Source organism: Oreochromis niloticus, linkage group LG23, assembly GCF_001858045.2.
Source record: "Oreochromis niloticus isolate F11D_XX linkage group LG23, O_niloticus_UMD_NMBU, whole genome shotgun sequence".
NCBI classification, from domain to species: Eukaryota; Metazoa; Chordata; class Actinopteri; order Cichliformes; family Cichlidae; genus Oreochromis; species Oreochromis niloticus.
The window spans coordinates 45,319,908-45,333,027 of NC_031986.2; the positions used below are offsets into that span (position 1 = coordinate 45,319,908).

At 41.2% G+C, this 13,120-nt stretch overlaps 1 long non-coding RNA gene across 1 annotated transcript; it reads left to right on the plus strand.

The window, feature by feature from the left end:
- Nucleotides 1–10,050: 10,050 nt before the first annotated feature.
- LOC112843802 (uncharacterized) lies at nt 10,051–11,218 on the plus strand. Its single transcript, XR_003216316.1, has 3 exons — nt 10,051–10,174; nt 10,689–10,853; nt 11,088–11,218. It is a non-coding gene; the product is annotated as an uncharacterized LOC112843802 (long non-coding RNA).
- Nucleotides 11,219–13,120: the final 1,902 nt, after the last annotated feature.

Genomic DNA, 13,120 nt, shown 5'->3' on the forward strand with positions numbered 1-13,120 from the left:
CATGCACTCGCACTTGCTTGGACCGCTTACATTCATTCAGTATCATATGAAAATATTAGTACAGTACCCGTATTATGGCGGCCAGATCAGTTTGTTTCACACACAGTTTGTGTTTCCATCCACCAAGTTTCTTCCATTTATCCAATTCAGAGCATTCACAAATGATTTGTATTGTTTTTATTTACAGTGAATCAACAAAAACAAAGGAAACAAACTTGTATTATCCTGTCATACCAATATTTTGGTCCTCCTCCAACTGAGTGGGGGTATTGTGACGAATTCTCACCTCAGCGCAGCGATGAGCAAATTCAAATTAAAACTTTATGTCTTCTCGGTCCTTTGATCCAAACACGCGTCACTTAACTACAAATGCAAACGTGGAATAGCAAACACTGGCATCTGCCTTCTCTTCGAACGCACACTCGTGTTTAAAGACACTCACCTTCTACTCTGCCTGCTGACATTCAGTCAGTCATGTCAGCAGTGATGTCTCACAGAGGGCCCCGTCTGCTGTGTCAGGATGCTCTCCGAGTTAACCTCACCGCGGGCCGCTGTGAGCATTAAGTAGCAATATAAATGGAAATTAGACCTTCCAATGAAGAGAAAATGAAGTGCAAGGAAACAATATATGTTCCCAGATAAGTAACAATATATATACTTTTTTTTGCTCCACCAATACTGAGCACCATGATAACTATTTTAGTGGAGATGCTAAAAACTTGAACACAGGGGGAGTCTTACTTTGTGAACTCCTGGTACTACACATTGGCTTCTAAAACAATTTCAAGGCCAAGTTTAAACAACACTAGCTAAATATACCACATTAAACCCCTTCCCACATCACTGCTTCTTTAATCGTGCCTGAAAAAATGGTTTGTTCAAACGGCAGAAACCAAACACGAGCTCAGTGACTTTCACTGTGGATGTTTGACGCTCATGTTCCAGCTGGCAGGAATCTGTCAGGATCCAAATGTTTCAGAGACATGTTCAGGAAAACTTACGGAATGAGCTTTCACCTTCTCAGTTATATTAATAAAGCCCTGGGCCCGTATCCCTAAAGATTCTGAGAATCCTCTCAGAGAGCTCCTAACTTAACCTAAAAATTCCTTGCCAGGAGTTTTAGCTTAGAAGTGATTCCAGAACATTTTCAGTGAACTCTGAGCAAGGAATGGATGGAAAATCCTATCTTAGTGAGGAGGTGTGGTTGACCCCGTTGCTAGGTATGAGTCATCATTTCAAAAGCCGTGATTGGTTGATCCTACAAGTTTGATGGAAATGAGCTTTTGGTGAGAATGAGCAAAGGATGTACCCTCAAATCAATAAACATAATTATACACTCTAATCTTATGCTGACTGTAATTGTAAATATTTCACATTCAAGAAAATATCTGGAAAATGAATAGTAAGCTGTAGGGGTTATAGCCTAACATTAGAATCTAAAATATGTGAAAACTTAAACTCATTACACCCTGTTCAAATAATGATTCGTGTCTTATTTGCTCATATCAATATCCTAGCTGGCATGTTTTGTACTTTCACTCCCATATGGACCCCATTGAAAACAACATGGCCTATCTCAAGGGGCTGTCCCTAATGAAGTAGAAATCACAACGTTACAAGTCCAGTGTGGTCTTAACGAGGGTAACACGGCTCAGCTTTTATCAATGTCTGTGATTGCTGGCTGGTCTATTTGTAAAGGCTTGTTAACAAATATCCTACAAACACAGAAAATGGAGAAAAAAAGGACTCGCAAGCCGAACTGGACTGAGGAGCAAGGTTTGTTGCTGGCCCAGTTGGTGAACGAACATAAAGGTATCTCTCCTGCCTCTTCTGTTGGCCATTTTGTGCAGCTGCTTAGGGCAGGGGTGCCCAATCCCAGTCCTCGAGAGCTACTGTCCTGCAGCTTTTAGATGCATCCCTACTCCAACACAGCTGAATCAAATAGTTGGATTACCAATTCGGCATGCCATCAAGTCTGGCAAAGGCCTGATAACGAGCCATTCATTTGATTCAGGTGTGCTGGAACAAGGACGCATCTAAAAGCTGCAGGGCAGTAGCTCTCGAGGACTGGGATTGGGCACCCCTGGCTTAGGGGAACTCTTAAGCCACTAAAAGTTCTCTTCCCTGCTCTTAGCAGATCTCGCCTTAGGAGCCCTTTTAAGCGCTAGGAATCTTGAGGAATAGCTTTTATATTAACTGGGATTATCGTGTCACTTTTAGGGGAAATTCTAAGAAAACGTCATGACTCTGAGAATTTTCTTAGAATTTGGCCGCTAGGAGCCACTTTTTGCACAAAGATTCTTTAGGGATACGGGCCCTGATGTCTGGGTGGGTGGGTGACTGAGGATTCTTGTCTGCGTGGGGCTTTTTTAAGCCGTGCCTTCAGGGCTTCGAGATAGCGATCACACCGGGTCACAGCAGCAAGCTGAAAAACGTGTAGCCATCATCTGCTCTGACAGAAGTAGCAAACAAGAGCCAAAGCCACCCTCACTCCTGCTGCTGCTAGCCTCATCACATGAGCGCTATCGTGTTTCCATCATAAACAACGGTGATTTCACACAGGCAAACATTACACACAAATATTCAATTCTGTCATTTTACAGCAGCTAACTAACCATTTAATAACCATTTAATCCGATTCAGACTCACGGGGATGAAGGCTGGAATTTTTCCCAGCTGTCACAGGGCGAAAGGCACGGCACACAACCCGGACAGGTTGGCAGTCTGTCGCAGGATCTTTAAAATATGCATCAGTATCAGTATTTCTTTATTGTTATCCATTGTAGCTGCTGTGTTAGTTTGTCATATGTTGTTTCTGTGTGGTTTTTAAGGATCGAAGACATTCCAGACATCTGTGTCCCAACACAGATTTAAGTTGGCTTAACCAGAAATATTGAAATAATGTGTGGAGCAATGAACTACAGGAACTAGCTTTGCTATAGTTTTATACACCCAGCAGCCACTTTATCAGATTGTGTTGTGCTTAAAAACACAGCTGCAGCACATTCGTGGTCAGTACTGTGCGTTTGGCTCAAACAGCGAGTCACAAATACACAACAGTGGCTGGTGTTAGGCATGTGGGGCTTCTTTGACTTTTTTAGTGGGAAGTCCAAGCTGAGTGGCTGTTCTACAAATAATTTCCCACTGGGAACTCAGGAATGCACCATGAGAACTAACGTTTCTGCTCACTTTTTCTGGAGCATCAATCCTGAATTAGACATACATGCCTAAATGCACTGAATTGCTTCGATGTGATTGGCTTATTATAGATATTCTATATATAATTATATTATATTCCTTGGTAATGAGTAACTGAACCTGAAGTGTACCTAATAAAGTGGCTGGTGAGTGTACATTTTAAAATAAATACAAACTTATCCGTGCACTTGGAAACAAATACTTATTATTTCTGATAAAAAGTCTTTACATTTCCTGTGGGTGTAAATATTCGTTCCTCCAGGCTGCTGAGCTCTCACAGATATTCCAGCAGATAAGCAGGAACAGAAAATGGATGGATGGATGTTTGCTGTTGTTTGTGCCAAGAGGGAGCATGACGCAGCGGTCAACCACTGAGGCCAGGACCGCCAGGTTAGAGCGACCTTTTTTCCTCAGCGCTCTCAAACATCACAGAACAATCTCACCTCGCAGCGCTCCCAGACCTGCCACATTTCATCTGATGTCTATTTATCACGCTGGGGTCAGACGGCTCCTTCTCTTCAATCAAAATACTAACTTGTATATTTTGTGACAAAATACTTTAAGCAGTGGGTTTGCAGTTGAGCAAAATGATTCATGCAAATGCTGCTCGAAGAATTGTGCAAATATTATCACTGCGAGACCTGAAAGCAAAGAAAGGGAAAACAGATGCGCATAAATAAAACAAAGGGGCTGACACACAGAGAGATTTAGATAGAAATAAAGAAGACTGGGACGGAAAAGACATCCCCAACAAATGTTGACACCAGAAGAAGAAGAAAAAAGTTTAAAAAACATGATTTTGAAGGGATACAGATCTGCATACTGTCCAGCACTAAACCCCACTGAATGTGATAATGATTGAGGAGGTGGCACATTAGCTACAGTCGCGTCTGCCCAGTGCAGAGTCTGGGCTCGTCACTGTGCTGTGCCTTTTTGTTAGTTGTTGATAGACTTGTAAGTCTAATTCATCTCCATTACAGTGACATATTTCTGTGCTGCCGTGCTCAATTAGGATCCACATCAGTGAATAAACCTCTCTGCAACACTCCCGTTTTTCCCTCCTGCCACTTTCAGTGATGACAATACTCGAGTCATTTGAAGCCTTCTGCAGGTGGCCTGGCTGTGGGCTGATTTCTGTAGGTGTGGAGAAAATGATGTCGGTGAAATGACATCTGCTCACGATCCCTGATGCAGAAACTCATAAATATACAAGGATTAAGGGGGAGAAAGTCACTTTTAATTCAAGATGTGCTTTTTTTCCAAGACACCCGTCACATCACGTCATCTTCAACAATGACATATTTACTCAGTAGCCTACGAGGTCCTGCACCCTCTCCTCTTTAATGTAAAGCAAAAAGAATCATGTATGGAGAGGATTTTAGGTTGCAGACACGTGCCAGTACTTCACACTTCATCCTGCTTGTACTTTTTTTTGCATTAAAAATCCCCCAGCGAGACTAATTACCCTGCATGATTAGTAGAAACTATGGGCTGCTGTCAGCTCAGTGATGATGAGTTGCTCAGATTTGGCAGGCGAGTGAGTAATGTGACAGAGCACTCTTACTTTTTTGGGGGAGATGGGGCGCAACTCAAAGTTGATCTGTGCTGATGCTGAACACTACAGCACAAACAGTCTGATTGCATTAAAATTCAGTTTGGCCTCCTCGACAGTTAAACTCAGTGTCCACCATCAGCCTGCAGCTCGAGCACTGTGATCCATCCCCACATTAGGCATGAGAACCCTGCTTCAAACTCATACAGAACAGCGAGTTTCACACTTCAAGTCATTTAGTTGTGACGTGTTTTTACTGTCTTTGATTGAGGCGCCTGCACGAGAGCAACTAGCAATCGTCATAAGTGTTCTTTTTATTCAGATCATCAGCAACATCTTCAAGCCTTGTCAGGCAAGGTCAAAGCTTCAAGTGGCCCGGTGGAATTTCATGAAGCCAACACAACAGCGTGCTATCCGGCTCTTTTTGGAGTCGTATGCTGCAAAACCAGCCAGGGAATCCAGTTGAGAGCACAAAGCACAATGTTTTATCCTTTATAGGTTTGCATCGGCCTCCTATTAGACACTGAAACAAGCAATGTGCTATGATGATGCTGGCTATGTTTGCCATTCGCAACAAGAAGTCAGGTCTGGTTTTTATCTTTGAGTCTCTGTGTGTGTCTGACTATGACAGATTTTGTCTGCATTATGCAAAAACAATTAGAGCATTTCCACTTAAACACTGGGTACGGTCCATTTCATAAAAACCAAACATAAAGTCTAGCTTCTATAAACAGCTGATATATAAATCTCAGTGACTGCACTCATGTAAAGCACATATCTGCATTGTTTGTGTGTGTGTGTTTGTGAAATGCTTGCTGTTGCTTACACACAAGAGAGTTGTTGAAAATAAAGAGAAAGGAACTGTGAACTCCCTTGGAGGCAATAGAGCATGCTTGGCAGTGTTACATAAGGCAGTGATTGCTCCTTTCACAGACACTGGCACCTCTGTGCTTTTCTCAATTCCACGCTCACTTTTTGAATACTAACAAATGCTGAAATGTTGGTAGTGTGGCTCTCATTCGAACTACTATGAAACTATAACATGAGTGGTTGAAATGTATCACTGTGTTTCCCCTCAGTCTTTGTAGGAAAAAAGGACATTTGCCTTAATCTGTAAGAAGCTTAACCCCCCCCCCCCCCCCCCCGTGACATGGATTATAATCTCTACAGACACAAATTTGACAAGGTTATGAACTTTGCAAAGAAAAATCATCACACAGCTGTCCTTCACCCAAGAATACAACTACTAATTAAGTTCAAATTATATTTTTTTAAAAAAGGCCAACAGATTAGTTCCTGATTATTTCTTGAGATCGACAAAAACAGAGATGTCCAACTTGTTCATTTAGTATTTGGCTGCAGTTCCTTAAACATCAGCTCGCAGGTCTGCTGAGGTGCTGCTGAAGCCCAGGCTACTTTCATAGTAGCTTTTCCTTTATCTTTATTTTTGGCTCAGGTGTTTCTCATTTTTCTCGGAAAACATCCCGGAGATGAAGTTACAGTTAGAGTTAGTAATATTATGATCAGAAAACCATCCGGTAGTAGTTTTGGCCCCGTGAGCAACTGCTATGTACTGCTGGAAAAGGAAATCAGCATGTTCACAAAGGTTGTCTGCAGATGGAAGCATGAAGTGGCTCCAAAGTCTCCTGGCAGAAACCGTGTCGACTTGATAAAATACTCCATCATAGTTGGTCCACCAGCACCACACCAGCAGGTGAAACAGCACCTGAAATCATCAGAGACTGTGGGAACTCCACAGTGGACTTCAGACACCTGTGATTCAGATGACGACTCTATTTTGATCTCAAAAGAGGACTGGGCAGCAGTCCAGTTCATTTTCTCGTTAGCCCAGGAAAGTTGCTTCTGATGCTGTGTCTGGTTCTGGAGTGGTTCGATATTAGGAATGCATGTTTGTGCACCTTTTCCTTCTAATTTTCAATTATTTTGCTTGAATGTAGCAGCCAGCTTTCTGTGCACACCATCCATGTGGAAGGTGTCAGTGAGCATCATATGGACAAATAAATGTTTGACTGTGTCAAGAGTAGGGAGATTGGACCCAAATTCAGGTTTCAATCATCAAAAGTAAACCAGAAAAAGGCTTGAAGTACTTTTGCATTACATGGGATGAATATAGAATATATGAGTTTTCTACTGAGATCCACTTGTAGAAATCTGTTTGCAAAGCTTGGTGTTTTAACGTCCTTAACATCAGAAGTTTTAACGTGAAACATGGGAACTGGCTTTTTTTTTGGAACCTCTGCTGGCAACGATGATGAACTTCAGTTTTTGATCCTTTGAACTTGGAATTATGTTTCATCGCTGAAGGTTTCCGACTCGCTAAGAAACAAAACACACGAGCAATGACCTTTACTATTGCAGCTGTCTGCATTACTTTGCTCTGCAGCTTTGTTCATGGAGCATGGTCAGTTTAAATCAAAGGAGAAATTAAGCCAATTACAATTTGCTAAAAAGATGGAAAATTAGCATAGCAAAAAAAAAAGATCATGTTCTTCACCCCGACGCAGTGCAAGAATGACTGCTTTAAGCTATTAAATTAAGTAGTTGGTTCAACAAATGTGAAGCTAATGTGAAAATCGCCAGTTATAACGACTAACTTTGGTTCATCGCATGAGTCAAAGGACAACCTGCACATGACTTTCTCTGTTTAGTTCAGAGATGCTTAAGTTCACCAATCACTGATGAATTAGCAACTACAGATAGTGGCAGCTGATCTCTGTGTGTGTGTGTGTGTGTGTGTGTGTGTGTGTGTGTGTGTGTGTGTGTGTGTGTGTGTGTGTTAGAGACACAGAGAGCAGTGCAGTGGATGATGCTCCTGACTTGAGAGGCACAGAAACAGCACCTGCACTGCTGAGTCATCATCAGGTAAGCAGATAATACAGCTAAGATTCATTTGATTTGTTTCTGAGTGTTTTTCAATATCTTTCAACAGCTTTTGGGGTTTTTTTAATTCTAAACATGAAAATGAATCCAGCCAGTTTGTATCTGCAGCAGAGGGTTTGAGAATGGAAGTAAACAAAATGTGTCGCTCTTCCTCCTGACTGCTCTCTCATGGTTCCCAAAAGAAGTAAAATCAACAACTATGTAAACTTGTGCACCTTCTGCTTTTCCTTCTGCTCATCTGTCACATTAGTGACAAGATTGAGCTCAGTGAAAAAGACAAACCTGCAGAGAGAGTGAGAGTAATAGGCTTGGTGGGGAAGGGGAGGGGGTGTTTTTGCTGCATTGCTGGGTTTTGCACTCCATCATTTCTCCATCTCATTTAATTTATCAGATGCAGCCTGGTGGAATCACCCAACCTTGGCAGTGATTATGCTCACCTTGTCAGTCAGTCCCTGTCTCTGGGATCACATGACATTTTCAGCAACACTAAGAGCAATAAAACTTTTTTTTGTTTGTATGGTGAGGGTTCATTTGCTGCTAAAATGAGGCATTCGGTGTTGTTTCAGATCTGCACCATTATCTGCTTTATCACGTTGGGTTTGGCAACATGTCTAGCTCAGTTTTTAATTCTCATGACTCAAAGCCACACGTTTTACAGAAGATCTGCACCAGTGACAAAAATATAGATGATTATGAAACAGCATTATCCTGATGGCGTGATGAGAAGTATTACAGGTTTAAATACTAGGGGGGGAAAGTATTTAATTATAAATACTTTCCAAAAGTCTTTAGCCAACACTTATTTCTTAGTATTTTGCTTCAAAGCAGTCAGAGTTGTTTGTTTCCAACACAAGGGATGAACCAGTGTTTGTCTGCACTTAACATCTTAGTAAAGAATATCAATTAAAATGACATTTATCACTGGGAACTTTGTTACAAGCAACCTGTCACAAAAGCACATACTCTGGTCCCAGTTATTTATTTATCTATGGAAAATGCCAATGATAACACAGTTTGACAGGCATCAAATATAAGTTTTGCACCAACAAGGTGATTCCCTAAAAGCTGCAGACTTAGTGTGCAGTCTATACTTCAAAAAAAAAAAAAGAACAAGTGAAAGACAAAAGAAGAGGCAGACCTGAAAAAACAACCCATCCTGCAGCAGAGGAACAGTCTCTGAGAGTCATGTCCTTAAGAAATCAAAACCTGACACAGGACCCGAGAGATGCACCTGATCCTGCCCCAGGACTGGTCCAGGGTCCAGCCAGTATCTGTGTAGGTAATCTGGCGACCTGCCAGTGACAAATGAAAAGATCTAGTATTTATGATTCATTAGAACTAAGTGTGCGTACCAGACTTCATATTAGTCTTATATTAGTCTATCAGTCTCACGGTAGAGCTACAGAAAAAAGTCAGAGAATTAGAAGGAATCATTGGGGAATTTAATTTAATCAGGAAATCTTGGTAAATAGAATAAATGGCTGGACAGGCAAGCAAACCAACACACTAATTTAAACCGCCTGTAAGACTACATGAATGGGTCTAGAAAAAAGCTGAATTTACCACCGTGCCAGATGTGCACATGTCCAAATCCCCAGAGCCATTTGTAGCACAGAAATGAGCCAGCTGTTGTGGTGTGATGGGTCAGCACTGGATTGTGCTGAGTCTGATACCACACAGCTGCCAGAGAGTGAAACACATAATAATACTGTCGGGTTATGCTCTCCATCAGTCACGGCAGTGTTAAGATGCCCTTGAGAAAATGTGAAATTCCCAGTAGACAGTCGGTGTCCGCTGTGGATGGATGGAGTGCTGAGATGAGAATAGATACATACGTAACTCAGATTTAACAACAGGAGCTCTGCTGTTTTTGGTTAGTGTGCCAGCTATTGGATCACTTCTGAAATACGCAGTATTTTGTTAACCATCCAAAAAAAACCCACTACAGCTGCTTCAACATCTGCTTCCAGTGTTGTCACCAGTAATGTTCACCCAGCTGTCCAATCGCTTTCAGCTGCAGCTTCCTCTTCCTGAACGAGGTCACTGATTGGCTCCAGATTAAGCAAAGTAAATTATCTCTACTTCCAACCAAATCTACCTGTGTGGCTTGAGTGGCTGGTGTTTTGCACTCAGGGCTCATATTACAGTTGAAAATTCTACAGATGTCGTGCACTGTTTTAAAGCAATATACTTTTTAATGTGTTATTAATCAATATTCATGAGTCATGAGAGGAGACTTTATACAAAGGAAGCACCAATAACATCTCAGTGCTCAATCCTCTAAAAACATGTTCAGTCTAATATTTACAAATGATGTCACCTGACATCTTACCTGTGCAGTATCTGTGATACTACCATCCTGTCAAAATCTCACTATACTATTTCTCAGCATCCTCTTTAGTTCATTTCAGAGTTGTTATCCCTCCATGTGAATGAAGGCTCTTTGCATCTTTCTGAGAAGCTCTAATGGGAGCAGCAGCGACGTGCTCAGACTTCCAGCTGGAACAGGAATCTTCTGTGCAGGTATTCAGTCAAGGTCAATTTCAAAGCTGACCAAGCTTATGTGACACGACTGGATGTGCTTGATTACTAAAAGACGTTGAGGGAAGACTGTCTCGACATCTTTGCCATTTTTGCAGGTTTTTAACTCTGAAGCTATTTACTGTTTTTTTTTGTTTTTTTTTTTTTTACTGTTTTTTACTGTTTTTTTTACTGTTTTTACTATTTACTGTTTTCAATCAAGTGCAATGGTTAAGCCTTTTTACTTGGGAAGCAAATGGTTGCTGGTTTGATTCCAGTTGGAGGAAAAGCATGTGACATAGAAACAAACTAGTTGTTTGACCTCCAAAAGTTGAATCTGTTCATCTGGACGTAGCGTTTTGTGGGAGAAACGTTTCGTCACTCATCCAAGTGACGAAACGTTGTTTGACATTTAACCAACTGTGAAAATCTGTCACCATTGACATTTTTAGGGTGTAGTTTATGCTGTATTTGTCACCACAAGGCTTTTTATACAAGCGTGTTGTTGTTGTTGAAGAGAGGGGGTCATGGACGTGTTATTGGCCGTCATCGCTGACAGGTGGCACTGAGAGATGACCACACCATCTCTGTGTCAGCCTGTGAAAACACACACCGGGCATGCAGCCAGCTCTGAAGGGATTTACACAAGAGGAGAAGAAAACCCACTGCTGACTAATCCTTGGTGAGCTAAATGTAATCATTTTTTGTCACACAGGTTGGATATGAAATGATCTGTGTCAAACTGCACAAATGTTACTTGTTTTTGTTTTTCTAAATCTAGCTCAAAACACAAATTGCTATATTATTATGTCATAATAATACATTTAAAAACCCACAATCACTTTATCATTATTATTTTTAAAGTATATTTTTAGCTGATATTTCTTTCTCTCTTTTTTTGCCCGGAAATCAACAGGAAACAGGCCGAGATCAAACCAGCTGCAAATCCAGCTGTGGACTGGAAATGTTACCTGAGATTTACACAAAGAAGGAAGCGGTGCACGTGCATCAGCACTAAGAGTTGGAAGCTGCGTGTCATTTAGGTAGTAGTCGATAGCCTGCAGCAGTTAACTGCCTGATGCGGCACACTGTGCATGCTGTCTCGTACCTCATCTCATATCACTGGTCCCTTTGTTCTGAAGGTGTCGGGTTTCTGTTCATCACTGTGAGCAGGCAAATAAGACAGGAAGGAGAGGGAGGGAGATATCAGACAGGGATGACTAACTGCTCATTGGTACTAACAGGACACTTTCATGTGTGAGCCAACCTGTTTGTCACAGTGGCACACAACTGCAATGACTTTAACGGTGGGATCTCACTGGAGCAGCCCAAAATAATTAAGAAATGAGAAAAAGACTTAGAAAAGGGAGCCTGCTGAGATGTTTCATGCTGCTGTGGCCTGATTTGTAATATAGTTATCGTAAAAAGAAATGAAATAATTAAAAGTACACCCTTTGGCAGTTTTTAGAGATTTTACATATGATTTTTAAAAATTACCTCGTCCTTGCCAGGATGAACAGCAGCATGCTGCATTTATTACACAGTGTCACTATTTGTTTAACTAAGGCAAAATACAGAAGCAGTGTGTGAAGAACCAAGTACATCCCATGATCCACCTTTAGCAGCATGTATGACTTCATTAGTCTCTCACATTGTTGTGGAGGAATTTGGTTTCACTCTTCTTTAGACCTTTGCCTCATCATCGAGGTTTGCAGACATTCATTTATGCGCAGCCTCTTAATTTCCCACCACAGCTTTTTAACCAGGTTGTAAGTCGGAAAGATGGCCTCACATTTGACTCGGTGTTACTGATGTGTTTGTATGATGCGCTGCACACTGTGCATCACGGCCAGACCTCTTCACTTTGGTCTCATCTGTCCCAGAGGCATCATTACAGAAGTCATGTGGTTTGTTTAGATGCAACTTTGTAAAGCTAAGCTGTGCTGCTGTGTTCAGAGAAGAGGTTCTCTCCTGCAAAACTCTGCAAACAAACCATACTCGCTTAGTCTTTATCTTTAATATTTCAATGCTAAATGAGCCCCGTAGAGTCTTACATGGAGCTCTTGGGTATTCTGAAGATTCTGTGACTATATCACGGTCTGACCTTGTGCTGGAACAACAACAGGAAGACTGGCAACAGCCTCCGATGTTTCCCACTCGTGAATAATCTTCTGATGGTTTGGAAAGGGTCATATAATCCTTCCTGGTTTCAGAGACAGCAACAGTTGCTTCTTTACAGTCATTATTGACGTCTTTCCTCCTTGGTTGCGTTAGCACACGTTGACTACTCCAGATCAAATACTGTGAAAACCTCTGCTTTTACAGGGGTGCCACATAGTTTTTGTAGTTTCGATTAATTTTCATTAAATAAAAAATGCACAGTTCAATTTAGAGATTTTGGTAAGTGGAACATGGTGACATTAGACATTTTCTGTTGTGAGCCTTTTGTTGCTAGAAGCAGGTTTATTATATTAAAATATTCTGGACACAAACACATTTTGTAGTTTTTTGCTGCTTTTGTGTGGATCTACGTAGCGACTCCCTGCTGAGAGACATCACACAACAAACTTTTGATAAGTTAAAACTTTGCACTCCTTATGACTATTAGCTGCTTTTGAAAAGCACATAATATGTTGTAGATTACTTGCTACCCTTTTAAAACTGTAACAATTAAAGGAATGTTTCCATTACTTTAAAGTAAATGTATTTCTTTTCTTCATTTCTGGTAACAAATGTTTTAACTGGGAATGAATCCAGATGAATGAAAACATCTACATGCTGTAGATGTTTTCATTGATCTGACATTAGATCGATGTGGACACTGAGCTCATTTTCACTGCTGGTTAATGCGTTTTACTCTAAGCAGTGGCTTTAGGAGACTTACCTGATTCAAGAAGGAAGATTTTGGTGAATTTCCAGGACTCAAAGGAGCTTTTGACTGACGTCACA